The sequence below is a fragment of the Protopterus annectens genome, chromosome 2.part1 (assembly GCF_019279795.1).
Source record: "Protopterus annectens isolate FY-2018-M chromosome 2.part1, PAN1.0, whole genome shotgun sequence".
NCBI classification, from domain to species: Eukaryota; Metazoa; Chordata; order Ceratodontiformes; family Protopteridae; genus Protopterus; species Protopterus annectens.
Genome location: NC_056729.1, coordinates 1,334,551,451 through 1,334,567,873, shown reverse-complemented (window position 1 = coordinate 1,334,567,873; position 16,423 = coordinate 1,334,551,451). Strand labels below are relative to the sequence as shown.

Here is a 16,423-nt window from a genome sequence, read left to right as displayed (position 1 = left end):
CATATCAGGTGCACTATTAACTTCTATAATTACCTTATTCTCACTTACCTGAAATCGCCTTACATATCAGGTGCACTATTAACTTCTATAATTACCTTATTCTCACTTACCTGAAATCGCCTTACATATCAGGTGCACCATTAACTTCTCTAATTACCTTATTCTCACTTACCTGAAATCGCCTTACATATCAGGTGCACCATTAACTTCTCTAATTACCTTATTCTCACTTACCTGAAATCGCCTTACATATCAGGTGCACCATTAACTTCTCTATTACCTTATTCTCACTTACCTGAAATCGCCTTACATATCAGGTGCACCATTAACTTCTCTATTACCTTATTCTCACTTACCTAAAATTGCCTTACATAGCAGGTGCACCATTAACTTCTCTAATTACCTTATTCTCACTTACCTGAAATCGCCTTACATATCAGGTGCACCATTAACTTCTCTATTTCCTTATTCTCACTTACCTGAAATCGCCTTACATATCAGGTGCACCATTAACTTCTCTATTACCTTATTCTTATCACTCTACTGAAGCCTGACAGACACTCAGATGGACTGTGCCCTTCTCCAAGGCAGTAAAGGCAACTGGAGTATCTGCCACTGAGTGCAATCTGTCAGAAACAGAAGTAGCATTTGAAAAGTGGTTTTGGTGTCATGCTAATCAGTAGGGGTGGGTGGATAGAAGAGGCTTTAAGCCTGCATGCCAAACAGAAGGGTAATAGGGAGAGAAACTAAAGCTGGCAAGAAAACAAAAAAAAAATTAGAAAAAAAATGGAACTATCTGAGAGTTTCTTCCATATTTTAGAAGCGATAACAACTGAAAATAGTAAACTTTTTCCAACAAAAATAATAAAATTAAGCTGTTTAGTGTGATGAAGCACTCTTTGGTGTCTGAACTTGTGCATAGCAAAGAAGAACTGGACAGCTGGGAGCCAAGCAGCATGAAGGGAACTGCAGGAAGGAACAAAAAAATAAAAACTGAAGAGTTTCAAGTGCTGAGCAGTTCTCATGTTTGCAGCATGCACTCCTATCCATTACTGAAGAAAGATCACTTCCTATCAGATCAGACGACACAGTATAGTGCTGGGTAACTGAACTGCCCCTGACAAGATAAATGAGGCATTTGAAACTAATTTTCTTACAGAGGAAAGACAAAAAAACTGGCAAGTGTTCATGATTCTGATTCGGTCAGACACTAACTAGTTACCATGGAGACTTAGTGCACTCCAACTGCATGTTAATACTGGAAATGTGCTGCATGGTTTATGGACAGTGTCACAAACTGATACAACTACTTCTATGCTAACTTTTATCCAGAAGTAGATTGACCTTTCGTGCAGGATATAACTTACGTGATTATATAACATTAGACTGTTTTCTGGAGCTTGTATCCCTTGGTGTCAATTGAAAAGGCTTTCTTCTTTTTATTAAATGTAGTCGGACAAACTCAGTAAACTAAACAATATACAAATAAATAAAGAAAAGTTTTGAAAAGCTATAGGGACCACACACTGGAGTTTGCAGAGCCATGTATTTTGGTATTTTTAAGGTACAACTGCATACCTTGACATGTAAAAATAAAACCTTTCTTTGGGTATTCTGTTTCTATGACTTCAGTATTTCCTTGTAGTTCCTAACTGCAGCTCTCCTTACATAATCTGACCGGGCTCAAATGGGCCCAATTAGAAATATGAAATGCAAAGCAAATGCTAGAACAGTGTGTAGCGTTGGAACTGTTGAGAATTGCATACACATTCTTCCTCCATTCATCAGAGCTATAATGGAAGTAACTGAGGATTTTAATAGTAGACAAAGCAGAAATAACATAATGATGCAGTTTGCTATCACTTTACAGCTACAAATGTAACTTAGTTTATAATCAAGAGTAATAGAGCTTTATAGACACATTCCCTGGCATTCAAAAATGTTACTGCCGGCAGTAAATAGGACTTACTTGTAGAGGAAGCCATTTCCGATTCAGAGGCAGCCCTACCTATTCAGTCTGTAGAAGCATCGTGACGGGCTGTCTGTGCAGCTTACTGCAAATGTAAATGAGGGATTCCAGCGGAGCAGCATATGGTAAGGAATCATATGCCACCCCCCCAGAATGTCTGTGATAATTGATTTACGCAGTTAATCAATTTCTATAACAGCTCACCTGTGCAAATCACCAGTGACAGATGCATTAATTATACATGAGACTGCGTTAGAAGTAATTGCCAGGGAGCTTAGTGGACAGGTAGTGGTGGTGGTGGTGATGGGGTGTGCATACGAGGCTATATGTATGACTGTATACACAGGTATGAGTGGCCTCATATGTGTGTGTGTGTGTGTGTGTGTGTGTGTGTGTGTGTGTGTGTGTGTGTGTGTGTGTGTGTGTGTGTGTGTGTGTGCGTGAGTGTGTGAAGGGTGTGTGAAACTTCCATACCTCTCAAATCCACTTACACTAACGGGCTCTGGTTGTAAAGTGGTGGGGGCAATAAATACTAGGTACATGTTTGAAATATTAGTGTAAAATCTGTTAAATGTTAATAAAAAGAACATATTTTGCAGCAAGCAACTGAACTGTTGCTGGCTACTGAGATTTGTCTGCATACATCAACTGGACATAAGCTGATTTAAGTATATTTTCTGCACTTTTTGTGGTTTTAAAATCTGGACTGTGATTCCTCATATCTAGCTCTGTTGAAACTGTCTTGTGTGTGTGTCTCTCTGATGCTCTGCAGTAGTTGTTAGACTGCTTTAAAATTCCTTTAAGTGTTAATTAGCTTGGGGGGTTTCTGCTAACATTAAAATCTGTGTTGGTTACATTTCTAGTAATCATTTTAAATCGAGTTGCTGGCTATTGAGATTTGTCTGCATACATCAACTGGACATAAGCTGATTTAAGTATATTTTCTGCATTTTATTGTGGTTTTATAATTTGGACTGATTCCTCAGATCTAGCTCTGTTGAAACTGTCTTGTGTGTGTCTCTGAAGCTCTGCACTAGTTGTTAGACTGCTTTAAAATTCCTTTAAGTGTTAATTAGCTTGGGGGGGTTCTGCTAACATTAAAATCTGTGTTGCTTACATTTCTAGTAATCATTTTAAATCGAGTTGCTGGCTATTGAGATTTGTCTGCATACATCAACTGGACACAAGCTGATTTAAGTATATTTTCTGCACTTTTTGTGGTTTTAAAATTTGGACTGTGATTCCTCATATCTAGCTCTGTTGAAACTGTCTTCCCCACCCCCTCTCCCTGTTCTTGGTTGTAGTTTAAATTTGGTGGCTTTTGCAGTACCTGTAGATTTGATCTAGGACACTCCCCCAGTCCCATTTCTTTACCGCATTCTACCTAATAAACCCTTTCTGCACTTGCTTTTAGTCCTTTTTAATTTAATTACATTTTTTCAAACTGCGTGTGGACTAATATTGCTACATACTCAAGTGTGCCAGCTTGCACTGCATGTGAATTGTTTTTACTACAGGTTTTGCTACTTTTCTGAAAAAAAAAAAAATTGTCTGCTTTTACTGTATTTGTGTTTCTTCCTACTTTATTTTGCTTTTGCGTCATCTTAAAAGTACTCAGTTGTATTTATTACTTCTTGGTGTAACTCATTCTAAGCCTTTTAGTTTAAGCACTTGGGCTTCAGACCAGTTGTTTTACATTAAGAAGGTTTGTGGTCTGCACTGTAGTGGCAGGACAGGTAGCTTACATCCTTCTAAGTTGGGAACTGTTGATTGAGGGCTCAGTGTCAGTTATTCTAAAAGTGTATTAATTCTGGTTTAAGCGCTTGGGCTTCAGGCCAGTTATTTTACATTAAAAGGGCTCGTGGTCTGCACTCTTGTGGGAGGAGAGGCTGGACTCTGCCCTTCTGAGCTGGGAATTTCTGGTTAAAGGCTTATAGTGCCTGCATATCTGAACTGCTTCTTACTGAAATTGGTACACCTTGTTTGCTGTAGCATAGACTAGATCCAGGCCTGCTGAATCTAGCTTTGTTTGTATAACTTCAGCACTAATCCAGGCATTCTTTAAAGTATTCAATTGTATTTATTACTGCTTGGTAGTAACTTGATTAAAGTGTAGCTATCATTCTAAGTCTTTTGGAACAAGCACTTGGGCTTCAGACCAGTTGTTTTACATTAGGAAGGTTTGTGGCCTGCACTGTGGTGGCAGGACAGGTAGCTTACATCCTTCTAAGTTGGGAACTGCTGATTGAGAGCTCAATGTCTATTATTCTAAAAGTGTATTAGTTCTGGTTTAAGCACTTTTGGCTTCAGGCCAGTTATTTTACATTACGAAGGTTCGTGGTCTGCACTCTTGTGGGAGGAGAGGCTGGACTGCCCTTCTGAGCTGGGAATTTCTGGTTAAAGGCTTATAGTGCCTGCATATTTCAACTGCTTCTTACTGAAATTGGTACACCTTGTTTGCTGTAGCATAGACTAGATCCAGGCCTGCTGAATCTAGCTCTGTTTGTATGCTTGTTGTTTGTTTGCTTGTTATTTCCCTGAAACGCTAATACCACCTAAAACGCAGCTTTTCAGCACTTCTGTGGATCCCAAGTGATATCTGCATTGCTTACTGTACTCATTTCCTTGTTTCACTTAAAAGAAAGTTACTGTTTGTCATTTTTGCATTTAAGTTACCTGTAACACATTGTATTTAAGTTACCTGGCACTTGCTCACTAAAGGCACTTGCTCACTAAAGCAATTATATGTCAGCACTAAAAAATTAAAAGCACTACACACTCACAAAGTCCTCTTAAGTACCTTGTTCCCCATTGGCCCTTTTTTTTTCAATTATAAAGGAATTCCCAATACTATTCTAGCATGTCCAAAGGTCAGTTGTCAATCTTCTCTCCGGTCCAGCTGGTGAATATGGGAATCTTGAGGCAATGTTACAACTGCCTCATGTACACAGACAACCCTCTCCTCCTCCCAACAAATTCCAACACATGTGAGAGATGCATCCATATAGCCAAACTGAAGGCTAAGCTCTCTCAACTCAGTACTGGCGTAACCAGTCAGGAGGAGAAGGAAACCACACTCAGTACAATTCCAGTCTCACATAGACCTATCACGACAGCAAACCAAACACATAAACACACAAAAACATACTCGGAGGCTCTAAATAAAAATCTGCCTAAGCAGCAGAGACCTCCAAAGCAGACACCCAAGCAACCGCTACCCCAAAACACGTGCAACACATAGCTCACAAAGCCAGTGTGCCGAACAGTCACAGCCCTTAAGGCTAAACAACACACCTGATACACTTGTAATAGGTGACTCTATCGTCAGGCACACTGACGTCCTGCTCACGAGGCTGAACAAGGAGAAGGTCACGCTGAGCTGCCTGTCAGGCGCTAGGATCCACCACATAACACAAGCACTCAGGTCACTCCAAGGCAAGTACAAATATGACTCAGTCATTGTCCATGCTGGTGTGAATGACCTGAGACGTACCTCCCTGGACTACATGAAAAGAGACATAGAGGAGCTCTCTGAGCATGTGGCCCAGGCCCTTATGACCCTGACCTTGAGTAGCATCTTACCCTCACCAAGAATGATGCCACAATAGGAAGACAAGATGATCAATTTCAACAATTGGCTTAAGTATTGGTGTCTTTCAAAGGGGATTTATTTATTTATTTTATTTATTTATCATTTGTTGACCGGGAAAGTCCGACTAGGTTCCACAGAGCCTGTTTTCAGTGGAGGCCCGGGGAGAAATGCTCCAGATGCATGTCTTTGGAATGTGGGAGGAAACCGGAGTACCCGGAGGAAACCCACGCGAACACAGGGAGAACATGCAAACTCCACACAGAAGGGATCCAATGCCTGTCAGCCTGGGATGACATGCTCGACAAGCCACGATGCTTCGCTAGGACGGCTTGCACCTGTTACCCCTGGGCTTTCGGATATTGGCAAAGGCTCTTGCTACCCCCATAGTGCCTTTTTTAGGCAAGGCTCAAAAGACAAACCCACCTCCATAGATATCACAAGGGATAAGAAACTAAGAGTAATGCTACTCAACGCCAGAAGTCTAAACCTCAAGATGCACGCACTCAAAACTCTCCTTAGCATGGAGAACATCGATATCTGTGCAGTAACAGAAACCTGGTTCAAGCCTCCCGAGAGCACCCCAGCACTACCAGGTTATACCTCATACCATGCTTTTCGGCCCCAAAACTTGGACCGACCCACAAAACGAGGGGGAGTATCAATATTCGTCAAAGATACCCACACCTCCAGGTTGGTGGCACAGCACGAAGCATCAGAGACTATCCATGTGCAACTAACAGAGGGTAAAACTACCTTCCAGTTTATAGCCTGCTACAGACCACCCTCCCTAACCCAGCAACCCCACTCGGCCTTCCTGAGAACACTGGAAAATATGAAGGTCTCTCCAAACACCATTATATTGGGCGACTTCAACTACCCAAACATAGACTGGGAGCATTACTCTAGCTCCAACACCCTAGCCCAAAGGTTCCTAGAATTTATAAACTCAAATGCTATGGAACAACTTGTTATCACTCCCACAAGAGGGGAAAACATACTGGACCTGATCATCACCAACATGGGGACTCTATGCTCCAGACCAGAAGTGTATCCCTCACTGGTAAGATCAGACCATAAACTAATCTCACTGGATATTCACATACCAACACCACCCCCTGCCCAGAAAACCACAGTGAAAAACTTCTCTAAAGCAAATTTCACACTCCTCAAAACTGAGGTGGAATCCTTCAAAGCCCCCAGGGCCTGTGGAAAATACGGCCCAGACCGCAGAATCCTTTATAAACGCATTCTATGAACACCTTTAGGAATGCATGGATCATGCAATCCCAAATAAAACCAAGACCCAATCCTCCAAAGGCAGACGTCCTGTCTGGTGGACCCAAGCCATAAACAAACTATACAATAGAAGGAGGAAGCTACTAAATGATAGAGCAAAATTCCAAAAAGGGAAGGCATCTCTGATCAGTATTAGCAAAAAACTACGGGCACTCATAAAATCGTCTAAGACCAGCTTCGAGAAAAATTGCACAGGACACTAAGGATAATCACAAGGCTTTCTTTAGTTATGTTAGGAACCTGGGTGGTAATTCCCAGATATGCTCTGAATTAGTCCAAAATGACAAAAATACACCGAACCCACAGACATTGCCAACATCCTAGCTGACAGGTTCAGCGCAAACTTCTCCCCCCCCCCAGCAAAAGGGCAAATATCTATCCCAGCAGAGTGCTGCCTCCTGACATCTCAGATCCTCAGGTAAGAGCCGCCCTCTCCAAAGCAAAAAACACAGCATCGATGGGACCAGACAGTGTCCTGGGCTGCGTCCTACATGAACTCCAAGAAGAGCTAAACCCAAACATAAAACTACTTTTCAATCTCAGCCTTACCACAGGATATGTACCCAAAGAGTGGCATACAGCAACTGTGGTCCCTCTCCACAAAGGTGGTGCCTCAACGGATCCTGGAAACTATCGCCCCATAAGCCTGACTAGCTTGGTCTGCAAAGCTATGGAAAGGATCATCATGGACCTCATAAATAAAGATATTGGGGACCTACAGACACTGGATTCTACCCAATTCGGCTTTGTTAAGGGCAGATCCTGCCTCTTAAACCTGGTTGATTTCTTTAAAACAGTCACCAAGGCCATTGACGAGGGGAAGGTGGTCCACACAGCCTACCTGGACCTCGCAAAAGCCTTCGATACAATATCCCACTCGGGCATTATAGATAAGTTCACCAGCTTAAATATAAACCCCTATGTCACTAGATGGGTTGCAAACTGGCTCAAGGACAGAACCCACATGGTTAGAATTGCTGGAGCCATGTCAGACTTCATACCAGTTACAAGTGGCGTCCCACAAGGCTCAGTCCTGGGACCTCTCTTGTTCGGTATATATATTTCTCGGAGGTACAGGTCAACACAGAAGGACTGTGGCTGACCAAGTTCGCAGATGACTGCAAACTGGACGCCATAATCGACTGTCCAGCCGACACAAGCATCCTCCAAAAGGGCCTCATAGAAACAGACAACTGGTGCCAGAGCCATGGCCTCAAGCTAAACGCCAAAAAGTGTATAGTCATCCCCTTTGGCAAAAACAAAGTGCCCACAAATTACCACTTAGGTGGCAATCCATTAAGTACAGAAGAAGTAATTAGGGACCTGGGGACCCAAGTTGATAGCAATCTCTCATTTGACAACCATGTGGCCAAAGTGGTTAGAAAAAATTTTATATAACCCACCTAATCATGAAGGGATTCACATCTAGATCAGGGAGGTCATCGTGCCTCTTTACTCATCCCTCATCAGGCCAATAATTGAGTACAATGCCCCTTTTGGGATGTACCTTACCAGACACCTGCAGCAACTGGAAAGACCCCAAAAGTACCTCACCAAGAGGATCAAAGGGCTCAAACAGATGCCATATGCTGCCCGGTTAAAGAAACTCCAGCTCTACTCAGTGGCATACCGCCTGTTCAGAGGTGATCTGTGCCTGACGTAAAAGCCATGTCCAACCCGGAATCAATGGACATGCTGCACCTCAGAAAATCCAAATCCCATCGAGCTACACTCGAGAGACTTGAACCTCAGCACTGAAATAAATAGGACATGCTGGAGGGACAGATTCGTAACCCAGAGGCTCCCTTCACTCTGGAATAAAATACCAGTCCAGGTTAGGCAGAGTCCCTCATTGACTCTCTTCAAGAGGAATCTTGATGAGTGGATGGGAGATTGTAGGTTTACCCCGGGTATCACTTCTGTGTCACTGTTAGACAGAGGCACAGTATACTAACCTCAAAAAAGGGCATAGCAAAATTAATTCAAAATGGGTGGCGAAAGCCAAACACATTCTGGCTAGGCTTATAAATGCTCTAGGGCAGATAGCCTAGTATGAACCTATGAACCTATAAGCCTGGTAGACTTCTTCGAGACAGTCACCAAGGCCATAGATGAGGGAAAGGTGGTTCACACAGCCTACTTTGACCTCGCCAAAGCTTTCAACACCATTCCCCACTCAGGTATTACAGAAAAACTCACCAGCCTGAACATAAACCCCTACGTCATGAGATGGGTTGCCAACTGGCTTACAGACAGAACTCACACGGTAAGAATAGCGGGCTCCAGGTCCAACTCTAAACCAGTCACAAGTGGTGTCCTGCAAGGCTCGGTCCTGGGACCCCTACTGTTTGGCATATACTTCTCAGAAGTACAGGCAAACACAGGAGGACTATGAGTAACCAAGTTCGCCGATGACTGCAAACTGGGAGCCATAATTGACACTCTGGCTGACAAGGACATCTTCCTAAAGGGCCTTACTGAGACGAACACCTGGTGTCAAAGTCATAGCCTCAAGCTAAATGCCAAAAATGTATAGTCATCCCATTTGGGAAAAATAAAACACCCACGAATTACCACAGAGATAGCAGCCCCCTTAATACAGAAGAGGTAATAAGAGATCTGGGGACCCAGGTAGATAGTAATCTCTCCCTTGACAATCATATTGCCAAAGTAGTTAGGAAATCCTTCTATGTGGCCCATCTAATTACTAAAGGGTTTGCATCTAGAAATAAAGAGGTTATAGTGCCCCTCTTTTCATCACTCAGTAGACCCATTATAGAGTACAATGCCCCATTTGGGATGTACCTCACAAGACATTTCCAACAGCTGGAAAGACCACAAAAGTACCTCACCGAGGATTACTGGCTTCAAACATATGTCCTATGCAGCCCGAATGAAAAAACTCCGGCTGTACTCAGTGGCATATCGCTTACTCAGAGGTGATCTCTGCCTGACTTACAAAGCCATGTCCAACTCAGAATTGATGGACATGCTCCACCTAAAGAAATCCAAGTCACTGTGAGCCACGTGCTCTAGTGAGCTAAACCTTGCCACAACAATAAATAGAACATGCTGGAGGGATAGATTCCTGTCACAGAGACTCCCCATGCTTTGGAACAAAATTCCAAAGTACATCAGGCAGAGCCCCTCACTAACACTCTTCAAGAGAAACCTTGACGAGTGGATGGGTAACAGAAAATACACTCCTGGGATCACTTCATTGGCTCTGCTTGACAGGGGAACAGTTAATTAATCAATGGGGCGTCGAAAGCCGACAGACTCTGGCTAGACTTATAAATGCCCTCGGGCAGATAGCCTAGTACCTACCTATGAACCTATGAACCTATGAACCTAACTCATTCAGGAAGAACTATGAATCTCAATACTGACTCTGCATTTGTCTGCGTCAAGGACACAGCAATTACAAGAGCCAGATTCATGGATATTCTATTCATTCAGGAGTGGTTGAGAGATATGGGGTCATGTCTGTGTGTATACCTGTTTGAATCTGTGTATGTGGGGGACAGTGAGGTGGCAGCCTTACCGTTCTTTATGAATCTTGCCCCTTAATTTTTTCAACTCTCAAGGAGCCTTAGCTTGAAAGATATGTTACAGCCATTAGTGAGAATGGAAGAAAATAGCACAGAAAAACTATCTGTAATCAACTTAATAGAAAGAATCACCCATGCAATTTACCAAGCCTGAAAAGTGCAATGCAACATTCAGGTTCCTTCGCTTAATCCTAAGGCTACACAAAACAATCAAACCATTTAAAACAGTGGCTCACCTTTCTCTCTTCCTCTTGGACACTCTGCAGAATGCAGTACCCTCATGGCATTTCCAAACTCTCTTCTTTCTCCAACTTATCACAACTCTGGAATACACAATATAAAGATCATGAGTCGTTTGTCAATGCCAAATGCCGAATAAAATAAAAATTATAAAATGCTGACTTGCAAGGAAAATGAACTGTAGCAAACATGGATAAAGAAGTATAACCAATAAAATGAAAAAGGATGAGGTAGCTTAAAAGTACAGCTTTAGATGTAAACTTTAAATGCATTAAAATTTTACTCTGCACAATGGTAGGGAATATATTTATGTAACATGAAGCATTTTTTCACATATTTTACATTCCTGCTTTTCTCACTCTGGAGCAATTATATTTTCACATTTTCCAAGTGCACAATGACTGAAACATTATCCCTTAGCAGTCTGCTTCATTCTGGAAACATTACCTTGCCACTTTTGTTTAATTTTTTTTGTCTTGCTGGTACGGTTTAATTTTTTTGTCTATGTGATTTTTGTTCCACGCATGACAACTATTAAGCAACTGGACACTGCCATTTATCTGAAAATTTCACCTGGGATCAGAGCAAGAGCTGTTTGGAGGGGGTCATCATTTAAGCAGCCATAAGGATGCTTTTTATGTCTTCTCTGGCATCTGTACAATGAGGTGGAGGGAGACATATTAGGCACATCACTGACGAGGTACACAATGCCTTTTCCATGTGTGTAAATGCTTCCTGATATTTGCATTTAAGGCTGCCATCACGCACTTGCTTGGTGAGCCTAATGCCCACCTCTAGGCTAAGCATTTGCATTACTGCCCTTCTCTGAGGGACAGTGGCAGCTCCTGGCTTGCTCTGCCTACCCTGAGATGATCAAACCTATCTGTCACTTCCATCACATCTTTCCCCAAGCTGTTAGCCAAACACAGGTCATCTGTGCTGTAGTGAGGGATTTCTCTTTCTACACTCTGAGAGCTGGCTATTCCTTCTGTTTATTTTCAAAAATATCACAAGGTTTGTTAGTTTATATATGTATGCATTTCTTTCTTTCTTTTATTTTATTTTATTTACCACTTGTTGACCAGGGTATAGCAATGATCTAGACAGGGGATCTTCAGCCTCAGGCTTGGAAAAGCACATATTTATTTATTTATTGGCATTTGTCTAATGGGAAAGTCCAGCTGTGCAATGCCCTTTTTCAGTGGAGGCCTAGGGAGAAAAACCTCCATTATACACATTTCGTGGACATCATATGCACTGTTTCATCAGTTACAGCCAGTTTCATTTATGAGCAACAGATCCATTATTCAGACACCCTTGAAACTGATTATGTCATTTGCAAACAGTTGTGATTAAAACTAACGGTTACACGGGTTGAATATGAATATTTTAATACAGTGAGGTACATGCAGTTCGGTTTCATCAGTGTGCATAAACCGTCATGTTTTCTATGAGAATATTTGCTACTATAAAGACTCGTTCAAAATGTAGGACATAGGAAGATGAGATAGAGTTAGAGGAAGTAGGGACAAGGAAGATGAAGGACATGAGATGACAGAGGAGGGTGTAGCTGTGATAATAGTAAATTACATTCTGTGCTGCTGAGTTAAGACACAGACTCATGCAGCTATATTAGTACCAGTTTAACCAGGGGTGGTGCAGGTGCAGAGCCATTTATCTATAAGGTGTTGCTTCATTGGTATTTAAAGTCTTTCAGGTTGCAGAATGTTCTTAAGCAGAGTGGGATGGTATTCTGGCTATTAGCGATGCAGTGTGAAAACAGGATGCATCCTATACTATTTTTTCTACCATTTTAAATACCTTTATTAAACTATAACTCAAGACAGAGGCAAACAAATATTAACAGAAAAGAAAACACATAACTTTTCTTTCTTTATAATTGTCATAGGTCCAGCATTAAACAAATTGTTAAATTCCTTCCTTCCCTTAAACCTCACTCCTCCTCCTAAACATTATTCTGCATGTACTGTTTCCACAATTTCCATTAATTTCTATGTAACTTGCTTCTTCCCTTTTCTAAAAATCCCTATGCCAGTTATTTTATCTGTTTTTTATTATTCAGTGCTTCAAATACAGTTGGTTTAGACTTGTTCTAGTAATTGCTTTGTTGGCAGTGAACACAAACTTAATACTGCCTTACCATGTCTAGGCAATTGAGATCCTATGTCCCAGCTCAGATGAATCATTTCCTTAGTTACAGCCATTTGCTTACCCAATATTTATTTGTGCTCTCTAGGGAATTTTTAAAATCTGCCAACTCATTACACTTCCAAAACATGTTCCTAGTTACCTATTTCTTCCCCATCACACCTGTAATATTTGATATCTACCTGAGGAAAAGTATTTGAAGTCTGCCTGGGGTTTAAAAAATACATCTGAAAACATTTCCAATCATACATCCTCAACCTTTAGGACTTTGTTGCATACTTGGGAGCCATACATAAGTCCTCCCATTGTTCCCTTGTAAACAGCTTTTTTCAGGTTTTCCTTCCCAATCTTTTCTAACCTTCTCTGACTGATTCTTACGGTTATCATGCAACATTTTATATGCTCTACTAAAAAAAAGGACTTTTGGCTTTTCCCAGTTAGGGTTCGCCACAGCGGATCACCTGTCCACTTATGATTGGCAGTGGATTTTTACAGTGTCAAGTTGCCCAACCTTCATAGAAGGCACATTACACTCGCGAACCTACCTGCATGTCTTTTAAGGTTCAATCGATCTCAGGGAGGACACACAGACTCCACACAGAAGGCACTCCAGCTGAGAATCGAACTGGAGAACCTCTCGCTGTGAGGACAACGCTACTGCTGCACCACCACGGCTCCACTAATGATCCCTTTTAACAGCAGCTTCTATTCTAGATTCAACTGAAAACTCTACCAGAGCAGGTCTTTCACTTAGAATTCCCCTATCCATTTCTCTTTGCCTATACTCTGATATCAATTCCTGGTAGGGAAGACAGTCACCATTCTGCAATCCAAATGTCTTCTTGGCCTCATCCCCCTCTATTACCTTTCCCTCTCCAGATAATTTCTCCCAAAGTACCCTGCATTATTATTTGATTTGGCAATGGAAAGTAATGACTTATCAGTGGATTGTAGAGGCCTCTTATTAGTGTAAGGTTGAATGATGCAGTGAAGCGATGGAAAATGTTTCGTGCTTATAAAGTAGTTTGAAGGTTGCAATTAATTTTGAGTACAATAAATAATTATTTAGTTTGAGCCAGTTTAGTTGTTTTACAGAGAGACAGAGATGTGACTTATATTGTTGGTTGTGAATTTGGCTACTTTATTGTAGCATTGTTATAGTTTGGCAGATACAGAGGAGTTGAGATTGGTTAGGACTGGACAGGAATATAACAGGACTTTGACTAGAAAAGAAGTGTCTCTATTCTGTCTAGCAGAGACAGTAAGGTAGTGTTTTACTGTACAGAGTCAGACTAGCATTTTGTGTGTCTTCTTTATAGCTTGCTGCAGGTGGAGATCAAATTTCAGGTGGTCATCTATAATCATACCTAGTAGATTGGTGTGGGATACCAGTTCTATATTGGTCTTGTTGGATGACAGAATATTAAAGGTAGTTTTTTAGGAGGAGAGAGAATTGACGGTGAAAAGAGCAGGTTTTTTTTTTTTTGGATACAAGAGAAGTACCAAGTAATAGTAGACAGATAAGTAATTTACAATATAGATGAGTACAAATATAATATTAAATATGCAAAGCATTACAACAACATTACATAAGTCTGTCTAACATAGTGGCTGTGCATCTAATACAATCTCCCGCAATAAGTCAGGTTACCTGACCTATGTGAAACACTTCTACACTGCTTATGTATTAGCATCATCATCAACTCCCTTTTTCTCATCTTCTACATGAGGTCAGGGTGTTTATTTATTTATTTATTTGACATCTGTTTAACAGGGTAGTCCACCTGGGTCTACAGAACCTGTTTTCACTGGAGGCCCAGGGTGAAAAGCTCCATATACAGTAGAATAGACAAACATTGTGGTTACATATGCAACAGTATACATGAATAATACAACATATAATGTATTATAATAGATACTACATATATAGGCAATTATATAGAATATTATAGACATTTTATCACATATTCATGGTAAAGGAGTCAAAAAGATGGACAAAGATATTACATAAATGTACTGTAATATTTTGATGTAGTTTGAGTCTATTGTACAAAGTATAAAATATGCTTCCATGTCTAAGACCCCTTCCTTGAGTCATCTTGTCAGGACTTGGAGACAGTCATCCAACAGTAAGACTTGGAGACGTTCAAGTGTGTAAAATAGTAGATGAAAGACAATAGTGAGGGGAAGAGAACAGTGAGGGGGGTTTGAAAAAAAGATATGGGGCATTGTAGAGTGGACAGAAGCTTTAGGAGATGTTACAGAACAGAGAAGGTGTTTGGGGAGATTGTTTGTCATTGCATTGATTACGGGGTGTATTACTGACAAGGTAGTAGCTGATGGGATAAGACCGGTGTCTAGATTGGTTGATGGGTGGGGAGTGTAGTGTTGGGGGTGTTAGCAGGTCTGCTATTGATTTTATGAAATGCTTGTTAAAGTTTTTGGCTGTTTATGATGGCCGGTTATTATGTGATGGGGTCTGTTCCTTGCTTGTCCCAGGGTTAAGTAGAGCAGATAATGAGTGTCAAAATGTATTAAGGTTGCTTTTATGCTGGAGTTGAAAGTGTGAATTTTAGGATGTCTTGTCTTTATTAATTAGTTTTGTGTCTTTGTTGCTTAGGGTTTTGAATCTGATGTGATTTTGTTCACTTTTGTTGTTTCCAGGTTTCCCAGGCTTGGTGTCTTTGTTTCATCAGGTGCTTACATTCCTTGGTAAGCCATGGAATATATGTTTTTGGTTATTTTCATGTGAATGGGGGCCAGGTTATTGAGTATGTGTAGGAAGGTATTGTTAAAGTATAGTACAGCATTACTGAGTAGCAGTATTTTAAGGGGAGTCCAGTTATTTTTTTGTAGCAGGTCACTGAATTTTGCTGACTAAAGTTATTTATGTTTCTAAGTGATTCTACAGTATGTACACTTAGTTGTTGGGAGTTGGTTTCAGAGGGAAATGCTGGCAGATGGTCACTTAGAGAAGTGGACAGTGTGCCAGAAGAGGGATAGCTGGTGAGGTGGTATACTAATATCCAATCTATGGTAGAGTGACAGGTAAGATCTTTGTTGTACCTAGTTGGGCTATTGATTAGTTGGGAGAAGCTATACAGATTGCTATTACTTAAAGAGGAGTTAGATACGATGGTCTGCCAATCTATGTTTACATCCCTTTTGATTATTGTTTCATGATGTACTGTTTGGGATGTCCAGAACAGTATATCTTCCAGCAGAGGTATATTGTAAACTGGCGAAATACATACTACTATGCAAATTATTTTAGTTGCATTGAGGTTCAGAAAGGAAATCAATACTTCGGTATGGAAGAAGATAGGCATTTTGGTAGTGTAGGGTGTGATGTTATATGCCAAGGGATATAAAAGGGATATTCCTCCCCCTTTCTTTCCAGGTCTGTTTACTGTAGATATAGCATAGTTTGGAGGTATTATTTCAGTGTCTTTTATATTGGGGTGTAGCCATGTTTCTGTTAGGGCTAGTATGTCAGGCTTATTTTGACCAATCCAAGCATGCAGCTGGGCTGTTTTGTTACATATACGCCTATGATTCAATGTTACTATTTTTAAATTTTGGGGGTTGATTTTGGGGTTAGGCTTT

At 41.0% G+C, this 16,423-nt stretch overlaps 1 long non-coding RNA gene across 1 annotated transcript in view; it reads right to left on the bottom strand.

Annotated features, from left to right (window-relative positions):
• The window catches only part of LOC122794427, a 489,792-nt gene extending 479,067 nt beyond the window's left edge, over positions 1 to 10,725 (bottom strand). Inside the window, exon 1 of the long non-coding RNA XR_006363643.1 lies at positions 10,645 to 10,725. This is a non-coding gene — a long non-coding RNA (uncharacterized LOC122794427). The remainder of the gene's footprint in view (positions 1 to 10,644) is intronic.
• Positions 10,726 to 16,423: the final 5,698 nt, after the last annotated feature.